The sequence below is a fragment of the Lissotriton vulgaris genome, chromosome 7, assembly GCF_964263255.1.
Source record: "Lissotriton vulgaris chromosome 7, aLisVul1.2, whole genome shotgun sequence".
NCBI classification, from domain to species: domain Eukaryota; kingdom Metazoa; phylum Chordata; class Amphibia; order Caudata; family Salamandridae; genus Lissotriton; species Lissotriton vulgaris.
Genome location: NC_141695.1, coordinates 1,173,084,304 through 1,173,109,481, shown reverse-complemented (window position 1 = coordinate 1,173,109,481; position 25,178 = coordinate 1,173,084,304). Strand labels below are relative to the sequence as shown.

The following is a 25,178-nucleotide window of genomic DNA, read 5'->3' as shown; positions in this document are numbered from 1 at the left end:
GTAAAATTCCAGTCTGGGCTGGTCTTTGGGGTGTTGGAAATGCATATTAAGTTTTACCAAGTGTTCTGAAGTCAATCCCCTCTGTAGCATCTAAGGAGGCTAGTCTGACTGGACTCCGCTCGAGAGCAATTACCAATAAATAACTTGGTTTGTATTCTCTACTGTTTCACCACTCTTCATTTCTTATGGAAGGCTGAGAGGTGGTCGCGAGTGACCCTGGTGGCCCAATTCTGGTCACTTCCTTCAAATGGTCAGGTGAAGACATTCAATAATAGTATCGAGGAGTCCATTCTCCTGGCTAAAACAAAAGAGTTCTTCCGAGCACTCCAAAATTAGTAAAGCATTATCAATGAAAAAAGTTTTTCTTCAATCGTAGGTTCAGTCGGCACAATTTCCAGAATGGATTTATTAATTCCAAAATTCCAAGTCCCAAGAACTCAGTTCCAATTCAAAAGAAATAAGCGTAGCCAGTTCCAATTCAAAAGAAATAAGCGCAGCCAACACGTGTTTCGTCTTGCCAGTATATAGCAATTGACTTCTTCAGGGCTTATTTAAATTCTGGTAATACAATGTTTCTTCATATTGATTATTCAATTCAAATCATAACAATAACAGTTTTCATCCAATCAAAACAAAGGTCACTAAGTATATATAATCGAGTGAATGCAAATAAGCCATGCAATCTCTCCGTAATCTTCAACCTTCAATGATAACAGCAATGTCAATGCTTCACATTATCATTGTGTCGCTCAGCACCCAATAATCACTCTGCAAAGGTCACGAGTACGTGATCGCAAATCTGTAGCAACGTCCCGCTACTGACACCAGTGTAGAATGCCGGTGTCAGTAGCGGGATGTAGGTTCAGTCGCAAACTGTGCCGACTGAACCTACGATTGAAGAAAAACTTTTTTCATTGATAATGCTTTGCTGAGTTTGGAGTGCTCGGAAGAACTCTTTTGTTTTGATTGTTTCTCCACCAGTGTGGGGATATGTTTGGGGTTGTGGTAACCAACTCCTGATCTTCCTGGAGCACCACTGATGAACTATTTGCTTGTTACTTTCCTCTGATTTGCTGTGTGCCTGTATTGCTAAACTGGTTACTGCATCTTAGTTAATCCATTCTCCTGGCTGTTAGTAGTGGTTTATTTAGGTAAAAAGCTTTACAGGCTACCTTAGTTTCTTACAGAACTACACCAAATTTCCAGTGAAGGTGTCTCATTTTGAACTATTGAAAGGAAAAAATTCTGGGTTAAAATTGGATGCATGGTTGCGTTTTGACAGTGTTCATTAATGCGTTAGGATCTATAGGGATAAGATGCAGAGGTAGATGAATTAGAGGAGGGGTAAACCTTCTAGTCATTGTTCCAATGTGGGTGAGTGTGTCCGCGTCAAACTGCCTATGGGAATAGGAAATCATCCCTCTTGTTGGTCAGTACCTACCAGCATGATGTAAGGCTCCTTACAGGCCAGTCAGGGTTGAAGGAGGCAAAATTAGGAATCTCTATAGGGTTCCTTTGTGTCAAGGGTTAGACGTATTGAGTAGACTTCATGATTCGGTGGAGAGTGGTGTGTTTTTTCATGCCCATAGCGTATTGAGCACCTAAGATGGTGAAAGTTTGACAAGTATTGATAATGGTATACCACCTCTAGTCCTTGTCTGGATGTGATTAAGCATAGTTGTTGCATTAGGAATCTTCCTTCGAAGTTTCATGAGCTTGTCATGTTTTGAGTTCATGGTCGGACAGGGCAACAAAAGCAGCCCTGGCAAATATTCCCAACCAGACTCTCTCCCTTCCTCCTCTCTAACTTCTCTCTCCTTTTCTCTCTCTCTCTCTCGCTCTCTGTCTCTGTCTCGCTCCTCTCTCATGTCTGGTGTAATTACCTTGGGGAGATGGAAAAAGTGGCAGAGACGAGAGCACTGGTCTTGTACCTTCAAAAAGCAATCTCCAATGGACAGTCCATCCCTGCTTGAGCTTGGTTTGTTTTTTCTGTGTTTGTCTGTGTGTGCTCAGGTGGTGGAACTGGAAGGGGTGATTGAATTGAAGGAAAATGGTGATGCTTGGGGTAGATATAAGTAATAAATAAATAAGCATATTTCGTATCTAACATTATTGTCACCCAGAAGAAAATGATTCCATTGCAGTTGGATTATCTTAATGTTACTCTTGGGACATGCCACATGGGTGATTGAGCTTCATCAAGGTCATAGCTGGCTGCATGTATGTATGTGTGTGAGAGAGAGAGAGAGAGAGTGTGTATACACATATACATATAGTGCTACTTATATTGCGCCAGCCTTGCTGGTGAGTAACAGAGCACTGAGCAGATAGTGAGATCCAACTCCCAGAGATACAATTGGGATTCTGTAGCAATATTATCCAAGGGTCGTAATAAGGGAGATTGAGGTCCATGTGATGAAACTTCTCTTGCTCCAGGGGTTCCCAGAACAGGTCAGTGTTAGACTGAGCACACACCCCAACACTAGAGGTAGGCAGTTGCAGATATAGAGAGCAGTGTCTCACCAAGGCAGACACCCTCATTTCTACTGTCAAGAAAAGGAAATAGCAAAGTTATTGTCCGCCTCACCATTGCTGGAATTAGTAGGCCACTACTAAAACCGCATACAGATAATTATTCAATGACAATGGATTTTTTTTCACTAAAAGCCCTTGAAATCTTGTGCTACTCGAGACCCATTTTACTGTTTAGACATTTGGACACCAGTTTTAGTAGCTTTGTGTAGGATATCACGCTATTTACCTCCACCTAATTATTGCGTGGACCAGAGCCCCCTTACTGGACAGGAGCTGCTTTGCTATTTTAGTCAAGAAGGCTAACATGTATTTATTAATTTGTTTGTTTGTATTGTTGGTTGGTTGCAGTTTATAAAGCGTGAACCAGTCCAGATGGGTACCAAAGTGCATAACAAGAGGAGAAGAACACTTTAAATTTAACGTGCTAATGAAACATCAAAGAATAAATATTTAGATACAAACAAGTGGTTTACATTTCAAATACCATTAACAATGGTCCATGCAAAATATAAAAACATATGTCTATACACATGTTAAGACACTATAGCAGACTCTTTAAGGACAGAAAAAGATGTCACTCTTGCAGATATTGTTGGAGCAGTGGTGTTTTTTGTCAATAGTGTTCATTTTAGATCCTAATATTTAGAAGGATTTTTTTTTAACGAATTGTATGATCTTACTTCCCAGAAAAATGCTTACTCAGAAGATAAAGAACGTGTCCTTTTACCAGAACTTCCATTTCGCTGGCCTGGATCACCATACTTTTGTTGTTGCACTGAAAAAATCTTTAATAGATTACATAATAAACTGTTTTAGGGATTTAGAATCGGAATTGTGATCTAGGCTTTGTGGTATAAATTGAGACTGATGGGCTCCTTATAATCAGACATTGTTAGTGGAGTTGTTCGGAAATCAGTTTAATACAAGTAGCACAAATCAATCAAAATTAATAGCAGCTGCATTGGAGTATCAGGATAGTTAACCAGGGTCCGTGGGGTAGTTCACCAAAAAATAGGATACTGAAAAGTGCCCACCAATAGCTGTAAATGGTTGGCTGTGGGTACAATGATGCTCGATAAGCTGTACCCAAACTATTTGTTTTTATTTTGTTATTATTATTTCGGTTTCTTGCAGAATTACAGATTCTAAAAGCAATTCAATGCAACAAAAACATTTGCAAAAGATAAGAAAACGGCAAAGTATCTTAATATATACACCGCTTCAAAAAGCTATCCAAACAGCTCCGTCTGTACAGTTTTAAAAATATAATGTGCAAAGTTCAAGCAGGGAGAAAAGGCGGATATTATTGAAACAAGCCTTCAGGGCAGATCCATTTCATTGGAGAAAAACTAGACTAAGAATTCAAATACTCATGGTTCCTCATACTCAACGCTAAAGTTCCAGATATACAATTTCGAAGTGCGTAGTGTGAAATTTCAACCTCTAAAGTGTCAAATATACAATTTCATAGTGCCATGTTAAAATAGAAAATATATATACATTCCATCCAACAACCCTGATTAAATGAAATACAAGCAATGCCAAAGTGTAAGGTGTCAATAGCAAATAGCCTGGAACAGCTAAAGCCACTTTTATTCAAACCCTGTGATCCTATTTGCCCACTACTTCACTTCTGAATAAATGGAACAGCGTAATTCCAAATCTTAGCAAAACACCTGCATTTCTACACTTGCTTTGCATAAAGCAGCTCCTTAAAATACACTTTGTTTATCTTCTCTAGCCACATTTGCAAACTATCTGGTTCAGTGTAGGAAGCTGGCTCTGTATATACTATACCAAAGTAGGGTATAGTTAGCACAGAGTCCAGTGGATCCGCAAAGATAGGCAAATGTAAAAGTAGATAATACCTTACTCTCTATTTGTGGTTGTGTGGGGGAGTAGTAAGGCTTTATCAGAGGGTAGTTTTAAGCATGTATTCTACACACTCAGACAAGAAATAATGTCACACACTTAAAGACTGAACTCAGACCAATTTGCAGGCACGGCCCGTGCAGGGCGTTATACTGGGGCGGTGACGTCAGGCAGGGGAGGGTCAGGGTGGGGGGGTTGTAAAATGCATAATATGGACCATTAGAGGTAAGTACCGCAAAAAATAAATAAAACAAATGTTGTTGCCCAAGCTGCATCTAAGCTTCATGCAGCATGATCCGATAAAGAGTTTGATGTAATCGAGGAAGCAACAATTGGAGTGTCCCTATAGGTAAGACAACAATCTGTCTGCAATGCAGATCAATATCGAGAGGAAAGAAAAGAAAAAGAAATCCAGACCTTGTCTTTGGGTAGACAGCTTACCAGGGATCTAATAAACCATGCTCCTCTTAATCCTATACATTGCCCTTGCCATCTTGGGTTTACACTGATGGATAGTTCCCCTACTAATATCAACTTCTGAATTTTAAATAAAGTTAAAATTGACACGAATTATGAAAGACAATTCATACAGTGGCTGGGGGTCATCTAATGTTGATCCTGAAAAAGAAACAAAAAAGTATCCCACATTGTTAATATAAATTTCCGCCACCACACATCTAATGGCATGATCTGCCTGAACCTGACCCAGCTGGGCCTTAAACCTCTCACTAGGCTAATCCGCAACTTGTCTATGACCCAGTGAGGCTGAAGAATGGCATAATAATTGGAAAGACGACCAGCTAGGCGAAGGTATTCTAGATTGTATATTATGTGTTTCCTGCAGCAAAACCAAATATGGCCAACAGGATTATTTAGCGGAGATTACCCTACAATTCCCACCTGGAGTCCCATTTGACATTTGCATATCTGGAAAACAACAGCAATCAGCAATAAACCCCTGCCATGCTGCCCATCTTCATTCACTGACTGAACTAACCAACCACTGCAAGAAACCATTTTTCCCCCAAAAGAAAACCTTGCCCGATCCCTCTTTGGGGTAGGCAGGCACTCCTTTCACCCACAGCCACAAGCCTGTGTCACACAGTAATTGCTGCCCATTTCCTGAGCCCAAATTAAGCCCTTACCCACATCCAAGTGCCTCCAACCCTTTCATCATGGCCCTGTCACCCTATCAAAACCTCTCCCCTTCCCTGCAATTGGTGTGCTGCTAGCACCTTACCCCGGACCCGGGTGGCCAGGCTCCTCCCCATACCTAGAAACAGACCATATGAAAGAAAATATGTCATTGCTACTTGACCAACATTGCAATAAATAAGAATCAGTGAATAACCCATAATTTTTCCTTGGATTGTATCTCATGCAAGTCGTTTTGCGCTGACTATATATCATTAAACACCTAGAAATCTCCTTTGACCAGAGTTCTGAGTCTAGCTGGTTGTAGTATCTTGACCCCCAGCAGTTTGTAAATAAGACTTCAATTGCCAGAATTCCTTTCGCCGCTTTGAGAGATTTAATGACGATTCACTGACAGAATATTGACATCAAAAAATCAACGTTAAAAATTTCGGAGCCGAACATTAAGAATATCGAAGTCCTGTCTACATTATGGTAAGTAGAAAAATATCCCCAAAAAATATTGTTGTCAGAAAAACCGTTGTAAAAAATATTGTTTTTACTTAATGTTTAAAAATAATATAAAATAAAGTAAAAAATACATATATTTAAATTAAATATAGGTAAAATATGTTTAAAATTATGAGAAATACATATAATGTAAAAAAATAAATAAACGTATGCACATAAAATATAATATATATATATATATATACTTACTTAATCATATTTACAATTAATTATTGTAAAACGTATAAATTGTTAAAAAACATTTTATAAATTATAAATACATACATACACATACAACAATAATATAAATACAAATATAAAATATATATATAACAAATTAAAAAACTAATTTTGAATAAATTATACACTGCATTAACTAAATCTGTAAATATTGGATAGCGTAGGGGTAACAATTACTATTCCCACTCCAGAGAGTGCAACAGTAGGGAAAGTGTTGGATAGCGTAGGGGTAAAAATTACCATTCCAATTCCAGAGAGTGCAACAGTAGGGAAAGTATTGGATAGAGTAGGGGTTAAAATTACTATTCCAACTTCAGAGAGTACAACAGTAGGGAAAGTATTGGATAGCGTAGGGGTAAAAATTACTATTCCCACTCCAGAGACTGCAACAGCAGGGAAAGTGTTGGATCGTGTAGGGGTAAAAATAACTTACTAATAATTAAAAGTTTTTTTTAAATAAATAATAATTTAATTATTAAATATTATTAAATTACCAATACCAGTAAAAAATTACTTAAAATAATTAATAATTAATAATTACTATTGAATTGATGATAAATACAATTAAATAACAATTATTAAAAATAAATTACCAAATAATAATTAAATAACAAATAATTAATTTCCAATGACAAATTACAATAATTATCGATTAGAAATTAATTTACACAAACTTATTGATAAATACCAATAAATAATGATGAATCAACATTAATTACCAATTATTAATTTATGAACAATTACATATTTTCCAAAACAAACAAATAATAATTACTAAAAAGTTATTACCATTTATTTATTAATTAACAATAAATTAATTATCAATACTCATCAATAAAATAAATAATTATTTAATTACAATTAAATTACTTCCCACCCTATTGCCCTATAAACTCACAACACACTTCAATAATAAATTAATACACTTAATATAATTACCAATTAATCAATTAATAAAAGGTAATTACCAATTAATACAAATTAATTACCAATGAATACAAATTATTTGCCAATTAATAAGTATTTAACATACAAACAATTATCAATACCAATAAATAAAAATAAATAATTACTTAATTACAATTACATCACTTCCCACCCTTTTCCCTTATAAACACAAAATGTACTTACAAATATTACTAATTCCTAAATTTTTAAAATTAATTTACTACAATTAAATCACTTCCCACCCTATTCCCCTATAAACCACAACCCGCTACGGTACTAAAACGCATAATTTACAACAAAAAAGTTTTACTTACTTCTAAAAAGTTTATACATATATTCTAAAACTAGTACAATAATTAACAAACAATATAAAGACAAACATACAAAATACATAATAAAATACATAACACTAATATAAATTTTGAATATTTTTGCTATCGTTATACCTAACTTCGATATTAACAAAAACAATATTTCTTACCTTCAAGTCGATATTCTGGTTGTCGATATTCTTGATTTCGATACTGTGTCCCTACGATATTTCCACTCGATATTTAGACCGTTCACCCTTGAATAACATATTGGAAAACCTTTCCAATATGTCCTTCCCTGATTTTGATGCCTTTATGTTTGACAACCCTATTCAACACCTTTTCTCCCATCATATAACCCCCAAATTTCAGTAGCAAAGTACATGTGTGAGAAGTATTTGAATACCCCTGAAAAGGGATATGATGGGCACATGTTATCATCAGGTCCTCCATATTTCCCTTCAGGAGATGGGTATGAATCAGATCATACACATACCCAATAGCTGAGTCAACTTTCCCCTCCTCCATTTCAGGTATTCTAAAAAATACAAGATTTAACCTTCTTGAACGATTTTCTTGGTCCTCAAGCTGTCGTTTTACAGACTTCAGTTCCTTATGTTAAGTAGAATTATTTTTAGAACACACATTTTGGGTATCTTACTGTACCTCAACTAAAATGGCTTCTGCACCAACTAAAGCAGACAATCTCAAAACCTAATCTGCTAAAAGTGGTGTGCACCATTTCAAGAAATACATCAATGAATTGAAACAAAGCCTATTATACACATACCAACATTTTGAAGCAGAAACGTGGAAGATTTGAAAAAAATCATCTGAGAGATTTTGCTTAGAAGGGGGTATTTTAGATGGGATATAGGTAAGTTGAAGGAATGTTTTGCTTTAATAATCGGCAGTCTTCAACTTGAATTGGGTCTGTTGGCATGTATATTATCCAGCACTAGCCAAATATAAACAAGCCTTTGAGGCTATTTTTTCTATATTTTCTTTTTGTCAATGCTGTACATCATGGTCTATGCTGACTTTGGAAATCATTTGTACCCATGCTTTATAAGTGTGGCTACTGTGCAACATGGCTAAACATAGATGAAACAAGCATTTGCAATGCAATAGGTCTCGCATTTGCAAGAGTTTGAGCTATTGGCATTGTAAATGACAATGCCTTTTATTTATGTGTTTTGAAAACGTGCACCAGTGCAGAATCACGCACTTCGTACTTATACTCCTTGCTTACAAGAAGCAAACCTGGCAGTAAAAGCAGTGTAGTTACTGCCAGCCACGCTTCTCATAAGCAATGACTATCAGTATTTATTTATTTATTTATTTAAGTGTATCTTGATATAGCGTACAGCTACCCCAACGGGGTGTCCCGACGCTTCTGAGTAACTTCATGCTGCATGAGATGGTTGAAAAAGAAGAGAATCAGCAAAACAGGTAGGTTTTTAAAGCTCTCCGGAAGGGTTGTTCATCCTTGATCAGCCGAATGGCATTGGGTAATTTATTCCAGATGGCCGCTGTCAGTACTGGGAAGGATTTCCCCCCAGAGTGGGTTTTCCTGAATCTGGGTACGGAAAGTAAGTTTTTGCCAGAAGAACGAAGGGTCCTGGAGTTGTTATAGGGAATAAGGCACGTGGAGAGATAAGCAGAGCCCTTGCCTCGCAAGGCTCGATGAGCCAAGACCAGAGCTTTAAATTCTGCCCTCTTATGAACTGGAAGCCAGTGAAGGTCGCGACGATGAGGGGTTATGTGCTCACGCAGAGGGATGCCGCGGACCAGTCGCACCGCGGCATTCTGGACCGTCTGAAGGCGGTGGCAAAGTCCTACAGACAGACCAGTGTAAAGGCCATTGGCGTAATCAAGGTGTGAAGTGATTAACGCCTGTACCACTGTCTTCCTGGTGTTACTGGGCAGAAAATGAATAAACTTCTTTATCATTCGAATTTTTGCTAAACAGGCCATGGAAACTGTGTGAACTTGATGGTTAAAAGAGAGGTTGGAATCCCATCTGACTCCTAGATTTTTCACTGAGTCCTTGGGGATGGGAGGTACACTTAGATCCAGAGGCCACCAGATGTTAGAGTCCAATGGGGTTGGCTGATGGAAGAAAAGGACCTCCGTCTTTCCAGCATTCAACCTCAAGAAGTTATGATCCATCCACTGGGCGATGGTTCGTAAACAGTTTTTTAAGGGGTCAAAAGTGGTGGGAGTGATGCTGTTAAACGAAAACAAAAGCTGGATATCATCAGCATAAGAAGTGACTTTTATACCCATTTGAGCAATGATATCGAAAAGTGGGGAAAAATATATATTGAATAAAAGCGGGCTCAGGGAGGATCCCTGAGGGACTCCCCACCGGAGCGGACGGCTTTCAGAGGTAAACGGGGGAGTGAACACCGCCTGGGTTCGGTTGGACAGGAAGGAAGATATCCACCCTAACGCTGTACCCCGAACGCCCTTAGAGTGCAGGCGTTCAAGGAGCAGGGGGTGGGAAACGGTGTCGAATGCTGCTGACAAGTCAAGCAGCACCAACACCGCTCTAGACCCCCCATCCAAGCTCCATCTTACAGCATCAGACATCTCAATGAGTGCAGATTCGGTACTGTAACCAGACCTAAAACCATGCTGAGAGTCATGGAACGCGCCTGAAGTTTCAAGAAAGGTCGCTAGCTGTTGTTGAGCGAGTCTTTCTAGTACTTTAGCCGGGGCAGGTAATCAGTACAACTACCTGTTTAGTCACCGCTTGCAGGTTTTCAAAGCACATAATTAAAAGGATTTGTCATTTGCGGGGGCGCGCGTGTATGCGCATTTCTCACAAGAAATGCGCATGCGTGGGCCCTGCGCATGCGCATTCGTATGAAGAAGTCGGCGCGTCAACAGGAAGAGGGAGCCCTGGGACGCCGCATGCAAGGTAAGTTATTTATCATTAATTTTAGTGCATTTAATATTAAAAATTGGGTTGTAGAAGAGGGTGGGAGGGAGGCGGGTGGAGCGTAGTGGAGATACGCAAAGTGTGTGGGTGGGCGTAGTGCCCACCCGACTTCTCGAAGCTTCGCGTAGCCCCACTACGCGCACTACGCCCACCCCTAGTACTTAGTGGTATTATGCGGAGTGTATTGATGTTGCATTGAGTATAGTATAATTATGTGTGGTGTGTAATTATGTGGTACTGAGTGTTGTTATGTGTAGTGTATTTCTATTGCATTGAGTGCAGTTATAAATCTGTAGTGTGTTATTACGTGGTACTGAGTGATATTATGCGGATTTTATTATTTTTGTATTGAGTTGAGTGCAATTATGTGGCATATAATTAGGTGTCATTGATTGGTAGTATGTGAGGTGTATGTTGCATTTAGTAGAGTGTAATTATGTGGTATGTAATTATGTGGCAGGGAGTGGTATTAACAGGAGGGTATTTTGCAGTATAATTATGTATCATATAATTATTTGGCACTGAGTTGTATTATGTGCAGTGTTTTTGTGTTGTATTGAGGAGAGTGTAATTATGTGTAGTGTAATTATGTGGCACTGATTTGTTTTATGTGTAGTGTATTTATGTTGCTTTGACTATAGTGTAATTATGTTGCATGTAATTATGTGTTAGTAAGTGGTATTATGTGGTGTGTATGTTGCATTTAGTAGAGTGTAATTGTGTGGTGTATGTATGTGGTTTTGACTGTTGTAATGTGGAATGTATTTATATTGTATTGAGTAAACTGTAATTATGTGGTGTGTTATTATGTGACACTGAAAGATATTATGTGGTTTGTATTTATGTTGTATTTAGTAGAGTGTAAATATGTAGCATGTAATTATATGGTATTGAGTGGTATTTTATGGGGTGTATGTTGCATTTAGTAGAGTTTAATTATGTGGTGTAATTATGTAGTTTTCAGTGTTGTTGTGTGGAGTGTATTTATATTTTAGAGTAGAGTGTAATTATGTGGCGTGTTAATACATGACACTGAGTTATATTATGAGTATTGCATTGATGTTGTATGGATTAGAGTGTAATTATGTGATATTTAATTATGTGGCACTGAGTGGTTTTATGTGGGGTGTGTGTTGGATTTAGTATAATGTAATCATGTGTCATGTAATTATGTGTTATGTAATTATGTGGTATTGAGTGGTATTATGTGGGGTGTATGTTGCATTGAGTAAAGAGTGATTATGTGGTCTAATTATGTGGTTTTGAGTGTTGTTGTGTGGAGTGTATTTATATATTATTGAGTAGAGTGTAATTATGTGGCACATGGCAGGAACAAGGCATATGCTATTCTTAGAAGAAAGGACCTGTGAGACCTTCCATATGCTATGGAAACTTAAGACTCGTTTTGTTGGGCAAATACAGGGACTCTGCCACATGACTGACTGCTGGACTCCAAAAGCAAACATTAACCTTCAGTACATTAACACAGAGATAATTAAACCAAATTTGGTGAAGTCTGATGGCACAACTGATTCTAAAGAGAACGAGATTAAAAACGACCACAATGTTCAATACGAATTAATTTAGAAGGTAAGCATTGAGAATATACTCATTAATGCCAGGTTTCTTACATGGCTGTATAAATCCTCTTGGGCAAAGAGAAAGCTAAGGTGACACAAACTGCATAATGAAATTATAATCAAACACGAAGATGCACATGCATAAGCAATTTGCTAATGGCTGGTTAAATTTGGGTGATTTTTAAAAAGCTCAGTATATTAAGATTAATAATATTACAGCATATGGTCTCTATCTAATTCTGACCCACATGTTTTAAATACATAGTTATAGCTTGCTGTCTGATCACAGATGATAATCTCCCAATGCACCTTCAATATCCGTATGGCAACAACTATTAGCACAGGTATATTCACAAAGAATAAACAAAAATAATAGTAACAGGAGTGAAAACATTTCTAATAATTAAAAATGGCGATCCAATAGTATTCTAGACACTGAAGGGCTCTTGCCCTATGCTGGCCACCACACCGTGTGATGTCTTTACTACATACGAAACACATCCAACAGTTACACTTTCAGATAAAAGGAAAGAACAGTGTGCAATCAGTAGTGAATATAGACATAGAACGGCGCCCTGTACCTAAACCAACAAAAGGAAACAAACACTTGTACTAAAGGTCTGGGCACATTGGGCCTGACCCAGTTGCTAAAAACTCACTGATTTGGTATCTTGTAAATATTGACGTATATGCGTTTCTTCGTTATATAAGCACCAGGAGACAACCTTGCTACATTACAAAAACACATAATTAAACAAAGCAAATAAACGCCAAGCTCCTTCAAGCGCCATTTACAACCTTTATATAGCAAGTGGCAGCCCGTCCCCTATTTCCCATCAGGTTTTTCCCATTGACTTGTCGGCACCACACTTGCTGTGTACATTCTGCTCAAAACATTCTTAGGCCATGACAGATTGGAGAACGCGAGACCTTGCAATAAAAACAAAATGCCAAGAGTACGCCACGCAAGATGCTTGTAGCAAACGCCTTGCTGCTTATGACACTACCACAAGCAGAGGGGATATCAGCAGTTCTGAAAGGTTACTTTAAAGAGGCTTTATAAAAGTCAGCCCCATTACTGCAGAGCGGTGCTTGGATTCCTAACGTGTGGCCCAGGGAGGAGGGGTAACTTCAAGCATTATATGCTGAAAGTGCAATATGATTCATAGAACCCCGAATAAAATAATACTGTGTGTTGACATTGTCAAACCCTGGGGAGAAATGGTGTTTGCAATAGCGGCAGCCTCGGTTTCCCTTTTTCTGCAGGGTAAAGCCCCCGCCCGCTACCCGGAGGAGGCCGGCGATGTAATCTCTGTTGCCATGCCAGCAGCTGAGGTGACAATGACATGTGCTGAACGCCAGCTAAACAGAACTGTTGAATGTGAACATTTGGCTGGGAGATTAAAAGGCTAAGGTGGGCGAAAGGGCAGTGCCTCCCACATTCTGGGCAGCCAATAAATCCCGTCAAATGACTCTGACTCCTTAACCACAGCCTTTGGGCAGAGTGCATTAGGGCATTTATCCAGATAGTTAAGGGAGGATTAATGAACTGCAATTTGAAAGTGAAAAAAAACAAGTGTTGGCAAAAGTGAAAGTGTTTCCCTTGCGGGACAGAGCTGCGCCAGGAGCGATAATTGCTCACACATTTCGCCAAAGCTCACTTCCACAAGGGAATCGCCAAACGTGCACGCGTTGCCATTGAAAGCAATACAACGCGTGCATGTTTTTGCCTGCAAAGCTGTGTCGATTACACAAGGTATTTTTCCTATGCAGCACTTGCGCCCTACGTAGGTGAGACCTAAAAGGGAAAGAATGCACTTTCGTTCTCTGGGGCTAGAATGCCAGTGAATTCCCTCAGCTTCTGTGCATTTTTGCAGTTTTACATAGCTCAAACACGACCCAAAGGTATTGAAACACTTTACATCCGCACCAGTTACATTGCATAAGGGCACATTCAATTTTTTTAGGGATGAGGAGATTATGAAATAATTTACCGAGAATCACAGGATGTGTTGAGTGGATCCCAAGACTTAAATCAGATTCCCCACTTCCTCTCACCATTCATGGCAGTAAAGCATGCCATGGTGTTGCCTTGGTGTCCATAAACAGAATCTTTGTTTGGGCTCCGTAGCCCCTTTAAGCCCATATCCCAGCTCCAGAGGTTCTTACAAAGCATGATTTAAGAGAGATTTCAGCTTGGTTCAGCTTTCCTGACAGGTAACCAGGCCTCCTAAATCCACCCCCACTGGCAGTAAATGAATGGGAGATCAGATAACACAGCAATAAAACAGAGGGAAGGCGAATAAGGGATACCGGTGATACGGGACAGCACAATGCTGGAGGAGGGAAGGGATGTGATATTTGTATAGCAAGCCATACAACATTGAATCACATCAAACATTCGCATATTCAGTCTACATAGTATACAACCACCAAACATACTAAAATTAGTTTACAATCAAATATTACACATTCCTAATGTTTGAAGGTGTTGACAGAGAATAACATAAAAGCTAGATAACACAATACAAAGTCACACCCTGTTTGTTTTCACTGGCCTGAAGCACAATAAGGTAAAACACACAAGCTCACACCTGGAAGCATACAAATCAAGTTTACGAATAATGAGGCAAAGTTCTCGAATATTCCAGGTTCAGGAGTGATTAGATCCTTCAGTCCTGTGATTAGCTTTGCATTCTGGAGCAAGTGGTCTTCATTTGAAAATCGAATAAATGGATCTGTAAACCCCAGAACGCAAAGCAAAAACATGGGACCAGATTAACCTGTTACGCTTGAACCCAGAAAACATCAGAACTCTAATGAATCAAAAGAAATAGAGAAGACGTGTGTTGCCAAAGGAGATCTGAAGTTTTCTGAGTGGTGTGTTATGGCAGCAGTAACTCCAAAGCCTCTTCTTCATCCTGAGGGAAGACTACATCAGAGCACAGAAATTAGGCTGTACAACAAATCCGTGGCCCAGCTGTCAGTTTTGAAGCAGCTATTTTGCCTGCTAGGACATATTCCCAGAAAAATGGATTGACCTATTAGCACCAACAAAATGCAAGAACGGATGGTAGGGTCCAATGTTTTGACGATGTCCCTGGAAAAACAAGACTATCCATCACAAAAGAAAATAGGGCAAATACACCATTTAAATTGAGATTTTGGTGCCTGTGCTGGGGCAGTTTAATGTAACCAGGCCCATGGTGTTTGGGCACAAGTGTAGTTATCAACATAATAGGAGAATATATATTATATATATATATATATATATATTCAATGAAAAAAACATTGGTTTTAGGCCATATATAGTTAGGAATTAGCATTTACAAAACCTTATTTTACTCGCATAAAACCATTGAAATTCCATATATAGTTAGAAGCGCTAACTATATATCGCGCACCCGCAATCCACTGCTGATGATGTCACATATTACATCATTCATGACATGGTCAGTGACATCACTGATGACATCACTGATGACATCTCAAATGACATCACTGATGACATCACTGATGACAACACCCAGTGACTGTATGTTTCTGTAAAGTTAAAATATGTTTCACATATTGAAGAATGAGTGGATGTATAAGTGTCTGGATGAAGAATTTAGTAGGTGCATGACTGACTGTATGAGTGAGTGATTAAATGTGTCTCACTGAGTGCATGGGTTAGTGACTAAACTGTCTTAATTTGTGCATCAGTATGTTTGTTGTTGTGTGAGCTGCTGCATGTGTTGATCAGTAGCTATAAGAGTGGCCATATGGGTTATTGATTGGTTGCCCAAGTATTTGAATGGGAGGCTGAGTGTGTGTGTGGGTGGCTGGGAGGTGCGTGACTCTGTGCATAGATGTGTAAGCAGTTGATTCACTAGGAGTATGAGTTCAAGAGTGCATGTGGAAACAGCTATATGGGCGGTTGACTATGCATGGGTGTGTTGGTGAGTGAATGGATTTCTCATTGCTACATGAGCAAGTAAGTACGTATGTAAAACACAATAGATGTGAGAGTTGAGATATATAAATAACTGAACATAAGAGCCAGTGAATGTGTGAGTGGCTGTATCGATCACTGTGAGCTTGTATCAGGGATTATATAAGAGAATAAATATGTGTTATTATATGTTTGAATAAGTAAGATGTGTATAACTTTATAGTTGAGGAAATGGAGGTGTGATTGATTCTTTGCATGACTGAGTAGGTGTGTGAGTAACTCCATGGATGAGTGACAGTCTGTGAGTGTCTGTTTATACTGAGTGTATGTAAGGTTATATTAGAGTCTGAAGAGGTTCATTGTATTATCACATAAGTGATGTGATCAGTGATGACAAATGAGATGTCATCAGTGATGTCATTTGAGTTGTCATCAGTGATGTCATCAGTGATGTCATTTGAGATGTCATCAGTGATGTCATTTGAGTTGTCATCAGTGATGTCATTTGAGATGTCATCAGTGATGTCATCAGTGATGTCACTGACCATGTCATGAATGATGTAATATGTGACATCATCAGCAGTGGATTGCGGGTGCGCGATATATAGTTAGCGCTTCTAACTATATATGGAATTTCAATGGTTTTATGCGAGTAAAATAAGGTTTTGTAAATGCTAATTCCTAACTATATATGGCCTAAAACCAATGGTTTTTTCATTGAATTTTCAAGGTTTTCTAAATGCAAATTTCTAACTATATATCCACTATAACCTATGGTTTTTTCTGTGAATTTCATTGGTTTTTTAATAGCAAATATGAAAAGCTTTAAAATGTCAAGTACGTGATAGATAAAAACATTTTCGTATTTATGCACGCTGATGTGCTTTGAACGCTGCACCCCCCCCCCCTCCCCTCTTTTGTCTTAGTAGTACTCTCTCTTTGCAGATACTGAAGGGTAGTTAACGCAGGCCTTTACCCCCGTTGTAATCCGTCGTGCCTCCTTGTCTCTCCATTTGATTGATTGTTGTCCAAGCATTTACTGTTTTAGAATTGGTTCTCTTTGGATCATTCTCTATTTACAAACAAGCACAAAGTCGCAATACTCTGTTTAGTCTTTGCAGATAGTGAAAAATCGTGTAAAATAATAAAAGTAATCGAGCAAAATCAGTAGGCCACTAATTAGATCTCTTTTTGACCTCGCTAAAATAGAAATATTAGGAACAACCCTTCATGAGAAATACGAAAATAGTGAGATGAACTGAGCTCCACACCATGAGGACTGCAAGACAGCTCGGCTCCATCACCCATACCGCACAAAATAACGACAAACCCTATGCAAATATTAAAAATATAGACAACACACCAGCAAAGAAACAGGGTAAAACATTTTATTAAAAAACTATTTACATAACGTTGTTTTATAAGATGATGTCAGTAGTGGACCGATGTGTGAATAGATCGAAAACAGCACAAGGCTCCAAGATCCAGATGGCAAGCTCCTGGATGTTGGGTGCCATAGTTTAGAGTTCTGAATTTCAGCCTTTTTCAATGCCTGTGCTTTGTTGAATCAAAATGGCGGCTTGACACAAAGCTGACTCAAGCGTTGCTACTGATGCTATGCAGACCAAAACTGGTTTTCAGTTTGTACATTTTTCTAGATTTTTCAATCCAAGTTTGGTTGACTTTGTAGAACGATGGCTTCAGATTTTCAACATACGGTGTGGTGGCGCTGACTGGGAGGGGGCGCTTCGCTCCTGCCCCCTCCCCAAGTAAGATTTTCATACGTGAAAGTACGTTAATGGTTTTGGTCCCTGAGATGCTTCGATGTCACTACCATTCTCAAATAGCATAAGTTCTGGATGTTGGGTGCCATAGTTAAGAGTTCTGAGCACTGCTTGTAACACTGTCTGAAGCTTATTTCCACCTACTGCAGCTTCACTATTCTCAAAGTAAGTGAGTGTCGTTTGTGGACCTGACTGCATTAGAAAACAATGTGATATGTTACCTTCCTAAACAGCTTGACGGAGGCCCCTGAGGGGCGGTGTGATGGCCATGGGCTCGGAGAAGACGCTTGGCTCCGACACCCTCCCCAAGTCTTATAGCACTGGTGTAGCCTGAGATCGCCCCCGACATAGGCGGCCGGCTCCCGGGGTCCGGCTGAACTTTTTGCCTTTTGATGACTCTTCAATTCTGGACCTTGTCCCACAATCCGTTTGACCTGAAGACAAGCTGTAGTGGGGCGCCCCTTTATCGTTTTAGTTGCCATTCCGCCCGCTTTTGCTACACTGTGCCTCTTCCGCCATTCAGCTGTTTACCGCCCGCTCTTGCGACTACAGCGTCTCGCTCACCATGTAGTTTAGATGCGCCCGCTCTTGCGGTGCAGCGATAGGCGGCTGCCACAGGACTCTCAAAATGGCGGCCGGCTCTTCGGTTTTGGGCCTGGTCCACTAAAATGGCCCTGGGACACCTTGGAACTCGGACGCTTGTCTGCTAGGGCTTGGGTCCCATTCTCGAAAAGCGTCCCCTCAGCCGTGAAGATTCTACAAAAGTCTTGGGGGCCTCCGACTCCCGCAGGCTTCTGGTGGGGAGCGGCTGCCATGATTGCTCGTGGAATGGCCACGACGGAGCTACGAGATGGTAGTGGTCTCATGCTGACGCCAGCTTTAGTCTGAAACATCCAGAAACACTATAGACTACCAATTCGATCAGTTCCGGTAGCGCCCCAACATGACCCGGAAGAGAAGAACTTGCCCTCCCCTCTTTGACTGATGGTTCTTGTTGCCTGTCCCCTCTGTTGTCATTTAACAGAACTTTTTGGACTGCTGAAAGGGGTTGTGTTGTGAACGCTGGTTGGTGGAGACATTTTGACTATATTCTTGACCTACGTTGTCGCGTAATGCGTTTTATGACACGCCGCGTTAGCGCACCCGGAAGTGATCCGAGGCGCGACGCGCAGCGCGTAACGTAAGCATAACAGGTCATGTGACTTGTTAATAAAACTTTTCATTGGTTCATTTTACTTTTGTTAATTTAATGATGAAAAGCTTGGTCATATGACCTAAAAATTACGCTTTTTATTATTTTCGAACAATATTTTTTTTTCAAACATATGTTATAATATTCCAGGCTAATGTACTTTCCCGGAAAATTTACAACTGTCTTGCAAGTAAAATATATTCCTTTTTCGAGAAAAAGGGCGTTTCTTCCTTCCATGACGGAGCCGTTGAGTAAAAGAGATTCGGCCTGCTGTCTTAGTCGCCGATACGCCTGATTATCAGATTCTTATCGATCACTTTATGTTGCAGGAGTGGAAAACACAACTGCCCTTGACCATTTATCTTTACTGCGTTCCTACATATTATACCTTTTTTCCGTCATGTAATTGGACTGCTTTATTTCACTTGCCTTTTACTGATTCGAAAACAGTCACTAAAAGTAAAAACTTTACAAATGTAAATACTACTACCGAGTTTTGTTTTAAAAACCTTTATTGTGAAAATGTCAGTATACAAATACGGGCCTATAACCACGTGGGCCGGCCACGGAGCAAACTGAAATCGTATATGATGAGGAGACATTTACACTGTAGAAGAACGTAACGAGCGGGCCATTATTTGACAAGAACAAAGGTGTCTAACAGTTGCGGAATCGGTGGACGTACATTTTGTAATTAAAATACGACAGGGCCACTTACAATAACATTTTCTAGATATACATTTGCGGGCAAGGAGTTACGAGTCCCATTTATACCGGCGCCATTTTGGGCGAGGCCGGGCAGGTCCAAGATATAGTCAAAATGTCTCCACCAACCATCGGCCAGACCAGAACCCCTTTCGGCCCTTTATGCTACAAGATGGTGTCTTCCATTCAGAAAATATTGGTGGCAGCATTTTGAAAGGAAACAGAAACAGCCGTTCTCGAGTTTCACATTGTTACATTTAGGAAGAATGTTGAAGAGTAGTATGTGGTAAATCTGAAGCCATTTTTCTACAAACTCTCAATCAGACTTGAATGGAAAAAAAAAACCTGAAGAATGTACAAACTGAAAACCAATTTTTGTCTGTATAGCACCAACAGTAACGCTTGAGTCAGCTTTGTGTCAAGCCGCCATTTTCATTCAATCAATAGCGTCCCCCTGCACACATTCAGGGACCTGGTCGTGTCTTCAGATGAAACGCATTGTAGGAAAAGAAGCAGAAAAGAAAAGGCAAAAAGTTCCGCCGGACCTAGTGAAGCTGCAGCAGGTGCAAATAAGCTTCAGACAGTCTTACAAGCACTGCTCAGAACTCTCAACTGAGGCACTCAACATCCAGGACTTGCCATTCGGATCTTAGCGCCTTGTATTTTTGTTTTGTTCTTGATGGAGGGGAAACAACAAAAAACAGGCATTGAAAACGGCTCAACTGGAGCAAAAAAAAAATTACTTCTTGGGTGCATTAGGGCATTTATGATTTTCGAATGCCGTATTCATCAGGTTGATGCTCATGTTGCCATAGGACAGCATAGCATTCACCTTCTTTGATCCAGGAGGGATGGAGAAAAACTGCCAGATGAAACTTGAAACTTGGCCATCCAGATCTCGGCGCGTTCGACTCACTGTACCGCAACAGTGACCGCAACTCAGCTGGACACGCCGTCTTTCGGCGCAGCATTGTAGGATGGCCACACCAGTGCGGCAATTTGCTAGACACCACCTCGGTGCCATCCGGATCTCGGCGCGTTCGAGTCACTGTACCGCAACAGTGACCGCAATTCAGCTGGACACGCCGTCTTTCGGCGCAGCATTGTAGGATGGCCACACCAGTGCGGCAATTTGCTGGACACCACCTCGGTGCCATCCGGATCTCGGCGCGTTCGAGTCACTGTACCGCAACAGTGACCGCAACTCAGCTGGACACGCCGTCTTTCGGCGCAGCATTGTAGGATGGCCACACCAGTGCGGCAATTTGCTGGACACCACCTCGGTGCCATCCGGATCTCGGCGCGTTCGAGTCACTGTACCGCAACAGTGACCGCAACTCAGCTGGACACGCCGTCTTTCGGCGCAGCATTGTAGGATGGCCACACCAGTGCGGCAATTTGCTGGACACCACCTCGGTGCCATCCGGATCTCGACGCGTTGTGCTGCCTTCGGCCTATTCGCACATCGGTCCGCTACTGACAGTGACCGCAACTCAGCTGAACACGCCGTCTTTCGGCGCAGCATTGTAGGATGGCCACACCAGTGCGGCAATTTGCTGGACACCACCTCGGTGCCATCCGGATCTCGACGCGTTGTGCTGCCTTCGGCCTATTCGCACATCGGTCCGCTACTGACGCCGCCTCACGTGCCAACGGATTTTCTACGCTTTTTGTAGCCCTATGCCGCAGAACAGGTCATGTGACTTGTTTATAAAACTTTTCATTGGTTCATTTTACTTTTGGTTTCCTAAAGATGGAAGGCTTGGTCATATGACCTAAAAATAACACTTTTCATTGGTTTAGAACATTTTTTTTCCCAAACGATGAAAGCCCCACCTTGTTTCTGGATCATTCAGACTGAAGCTGGCGTCAGCATGAGAGCACCACCATCTCGTGGCTCCGTCGTGGTCATTCCGCGAGCAATCATGGCAGCCGCTCCCCACCGGAAGACTGCGGGAGTCGGGGGCCCCCAAGACTTTTATACAATCTTCACGGCTGAGGGGACGCTTTTCGAGAATGGAGCCCAAGCCCTAGCAGGCAAGCGTCCGAGTTCCAAGGTGTCCCAGGGCCATTTCAGTGGACCAGGCCCAAAACCGAGGAGCCGTCCGCCATTTTGACAGCCATGTGGCAGCCGCCTATCGCTGCACTGCAAGAGTGGGAGCAACTCCACAACATGGTGAGCGAGACGCTGTGGCCGCAAGAGCGAGCGCAACTCAGCTAGATGGCCGCCACCTGGGGAGGCCCGTTCACGCCGCCTCCCCCCCCCCCCCCGGGCCGCCGCACGCCAATTTTCGGAGCAGCATTGTAGGATACCAAAACCAGTGCGGCAGTTTACTGGACATCACCTGGGTGCCTGTGGTACATGTTGTGTCAGCCATGTGACACTGGACACAGACCGCTACTGACGAGGCCTCCCCCCGCACCACCCGGGACGCCCCACGCTGTTTTTCTGTGCTGCATTGTAGGATCCCTAAACCAGTGCGGCACCCAGGCGACATCACCTGGGTGCCGTCCAGAACTCTGCACGTTGTGCTGCCTTGGGACTATTCGCACAACAGACCGCTACTGACGAGGCCTCCCCCCGCCCCACCCGGGACGCCCCACGCCAATTTTCGGAGCAGCATTGTAGGATCCCTAAACCAGTGCGGCACCCAGGCGACATCACCTGGGTGCCGTCCAGAACTCTGCACGTTGTGCTGCCTTGGGACTATTCGCACAAAAGACAGCTTCTAACCATTGTTGCTTTTTGTGTTAAGAAATGTTTAAATGTTTTTAGTTTTTGTTCTGTTCATTATCGTTAAAAGTTAATAAAGTTTTATAACCTTAATTTGTTGGAGTGTTATCTATTTTTTGAAAAACGGGTGAATGGGGCCTTGAATCGGGTTATTGTCATGTGTGGGCTTTGGAAGTGTGCTGCTGCAGGATCGGACATTTCAAACTCAAATGCACGTTCTTTTTCTTACCTTTCCGAAGCATGGAGCGCAATAGCAGGCAGAGAAAGGGTGATGCACGTGTTGAACACTACCTGACCTGGCAAGTTGCTGGCAGTGCCCCCCCGCCCGCTCCTGAAAGAGGGCACACACACACCGCCGCCCCGAGTACTTCACAAATCTTTAAAAGACCATGCGCTTGTTCATGAGGCTTAAATGGTTTATCACCTCTTCTAGAACCCCTGCATCGACCCTCTGACGTTTCATGGAAAAATTACCATGTAACACAATAGCAAGCCCTGTCGGCTGAAACCCCCAAGGAATCGTGGGGCATATTATCAAGGGGGTTTATCTCCGCTTTTTTGGCTTTAAAAGCCATGAAAGCGGAGATAAAATTATCTCCCTATTACCAAGCTGTCGCTAACACCAGTTAGTGACAGCTAAAAGGAGATAGCGACCATCTTGGGCCCCGCTTTGCATGTCAGTGATATTTATCACTAATGACATGCAAAGTGGCGTGCCAAGATGTTAGCGACTGGAAACAGTCCCTAACATCGCTACCTTCTATTACCAACTTTTGGAGATATTCGCGCTAAGCGCGAATATCTCCAAAATCTAACACCTGCCCTGAGCAGTTCTTAGCCATGTTATCCAATGGGAGGTGGATAACATGGCTAAGAGCATTAGGTCAATAATACATGAATATCGCTGACTTTTCTGCGATAATAGCAAGGTTTATCTGCGATAAAAATCGCCGATGTGCGGCGATAATTTTTGTCTCTAAACAAGTTAGAGACAAAAATTATCGCTAGTTGTTCGTAATATGCCCCCGGGTTTTTGCTTGCAGAAATCGGGAGGCGGGAGACTAGCACTGAAATCAGTAGTCACACGCCTAAATCAGGAGGATTGGCATGTCTGAATTCTCTACAGCTGGGGCCATAAACTACATCCGCAGGGTTAGGTGATATCCTGGGACCAGCCTGGCATCTAAAATGGCTGCCGTGCACGACAAAATTGTGCCATTCGAAAAAAAGGCAAGATGGCGCAGCCGCTGGAAGAGATGTATCAACATATATCAGCCTCCTCAGCCACCCTCAGGAAACATAGGGGATTAGGATACGTCTCCCGCACCCCCTTATACCTAGTAATTTAATTAACGAAGCACAAAATGGCGAATTCCCGTTTCGCTACCAGTTTGCGGCCCAGTTCGCGGCCCGTGAAGCGCTTCTACCGTGAAAAATCATTTTTTTTTTTTTTTTCCCCACGGGACCCTTTAATAACCCCAACAACATTCCTAGGGGGTGAAGAGGGGGATACCTTGCCCCCTTTCATTAAATTCCCCCTTAGTTTTTCACCTTTTCTTCTCTCTCGATCCTACCGAGAGACAAGATGGCGGCCGCTCCGGACTGTCACGCAGCAAAAAAAAAAAAAAAGCTCACGCACAGCCGCTGGAAGAGATGTATCAACATATATCAGCCTCCTCAGCCACCCTCAGGAAACATAGGGGATTAGGATACGTCTCCCGCACCCACTTATAACTAGTAATTTAATTAACGAAGCTCAAAATGGCGAATTCCCGTTTCGCTACCAGTTCGCGGCCGCGCTTCTACCGTGAAAAATCATTTTTTTTTTATTTTCCCCACGGGACCCTTTAATAACCCCAACAACATTCCTAGGGGGTCAAGAGGGGGATACCTTGCCCCCTTTCATTAAATTCCCCTTTCGTTTTCCACCTCTTCTTCTCTCTCGATCCTACCGAGAGACAAGATGGCGTCCGCTCCGGACTGTTTAGAATGTTGACAGACACCGGAGAGCCAATCAGCTTTCTGCGCGCAAAGTTCCGATAAGCGAAAAGTAAGCGGACCGGATCGCTGCCCAGAGCGCTGTTACAGATATATATCTTGGTTTGAACGTTAATTTCTCAAAAACTACTGGAGCACATATATTGAGACCTAGCAAAGGCACATCGGGCTAACAGTCCCTACAATTTTGCCAAGTTTCGTGCAAATCCATTCAGCCGTTCGAGCTAAAAGTGAGTCCAACCGCCCTATGGAAATTAACATGGGAAAAACGCGTTTTGGGACCCCCCTTTTTTCTCAGCCCCCCCTTGACGAAACCCCCCCAAATTTTCAGGGGCTGCTCAGAATCAAAATGTGCCATTTTCCTGAAAATTTCAGCCGATTCCGTCCACAAACGCCAAAGTTATTAGACATAGAATTTTCAAAAGTCCCATAGAGAAAAAATTCTAACTATATATACCTACTGGCGATAGCCAGTAGGTAATATATATATATATATATATATATATATATATATATATATATATATATTCACTGAAAAAACCATAGGTTTCACACCAGTTATAGTTAGGAATTAGCATTTAAAAAACCTATTAAATTCACTGAAAAAACCATAGGTTTCACACCAGTTATAGTTAGCTGGAAATTTTACTGATATAAAACCATTGAAATTCCCACGTTATAGTTAGTCGGACTCACTATAACTTGCGCGTGCAATGCACTGCTGATGACATCACATATTACATCACTCATGACA

At 41.4% G+C, this 25,178-nt stretch overlaps 1 pseudogene; it reads right to left on the bottom strand.

Moving 5' to 3' along the window:
* LOC147703115 (adenylate cyclase type 9-like) overlaps positions 1-25,178 on the bottom strand; it is a 92,909-nt pseudogene that overhangs the window by 22,388 nt on the left and 45,343 nt on the right.